Consider the following 1,687-nt stretch of genomic DNA (forward strand, 5'->3'; position numbering starts at 1 on the left):
TCTGGTTCCTTATGCTCTATTTGTAAGTTTATGTTTCATTTTAAGTCTTTGTTATGGTGAAGAAAGATTATAATGGTGTATTGTTAAATGCAATATATTATCATTTCTCTTATTAAATAACAAAATCTATTACACACTAAAACTTACTCGTCCATTTAAAATAACAATAGTTATAACATTAAGAACAATGAACAAGAGCAACACAATGCTTCCTTTCTCAAAAAGAGCAATGAACAAGAGTTAAATTAGAAAAAATAATTGATGAATATGTTAATGTGTACAAATGGGCATACTTCAGTAGTTAAGAATAAATAAGAAAATTACTTATTTGCCCTCAGCCGATACAGCTAAAAAAATTTTTGAACGGGAAAAGTGTCGGGATGTACAAAAGCCATACTTAAGTGTTAAGGAGATATATTTTTGTTCTTTGAGGGTTCCCGTGTATTTTTAGTGATACTTTAAGTGCAAAGCATTATAAACCCGATAAAAAATTAATTGAGTAGAGAGATAATGCTCCTAATTTTAGAGTAATGAGGAGATATTTGAATCTCCTAATATTTTAGGGAGGAACTAGGAGTGTGTTAGAGATATTTTTCATCTCAATTACCTCAAAATTAGGCTTAAGAGGGGAAATGAAGTATGAGTTGTTAAGTCAATTTTTCCTCCTCCTGCTTAAGTGTCTCTCTCCTCTCATCTTCTTTTTCATTACTCATACACATCATTTATTAATAACATCATATTTCTTTTTCAGTAATATAATAAGTACAATTATCAATAAAATATAAGTTAAAAGGTATGGATAGAAATATTGTTAAAGATGATAAGAAATTTTGTATCTTAAATGATTATGAGGTAATTAAATAATATTATATTTAGAGGAAGTTCAAGGAGTCTCAATTTTAAAAGCATATTTTCACTATTAACTATTATATATTAGAGAGAAAACAGGGCCTGAGGGTGTCCTCAGGCAAATTACCTTAGGTTAGGATAATTTATACTGTAATATTTTAAGGATAAATTTGTAAATATAAACACGACCCCTCTGCATTTATAAAAATACCCCTATGCTACACTTATTTTATTTTAACCTCGGGCATGTCTCTTGGGATCATCCTCCAATCATTTATAAAGAGTCAACGAAGAGCTTGATCCAATGATTCATATTTATATTATTTATGAAAACTGAACTAATGAGAGGTTTAGCCAATAGTTTATATTTATATTTTTATAAAGAGTGAACTAAGAGTTTGTTGCATCGGAAAAAAATAAAGAGCTTGTTTACTTAATAATGTAAAAGGGAAAATTAAATTATAGGTCCTTAAACTAAAAATTTCGTATTGCGGCTCACTTAACTTTTGAGATTTTCGATATATGTCATATTAAAACTAATTTTCACAAACTAGGTTCGATTCAAAATTTTATAAATTTAGGTCCCTAAATTCGATCAAAAACTCAAAATAAATGGTCCAATTTAAGGTTTTTTGAATTGGAACTAGTTTGAAATTGGTGTCATATGAGTGTTGCGGGTGAATCAAGCTTCAATTTTACTACTTGAACTTTAAATTTGAATATCATTTACACCTTCAAAATTACTATGGTTCGTATGAATACCAAGAACACTTGTTTTCTGATTCTAACTTCGTTAGTTTTTTTTATGGAATGACTTAGATCAAAAAACAAAAAATTT

This window comes from Apium graveolens, chromosome 11 (assembly GCF_009905375.1).
Source record: "Apium graveolens cultivar Ventura chromosome 11, ASM990537v1, whole genome shotgun sequence".
NCBI lineage: Eukaryota > Viridiplantae > Streptophyta > Magnoliopsida > Apiales > Apiaceae > Apium > Apium graveolens.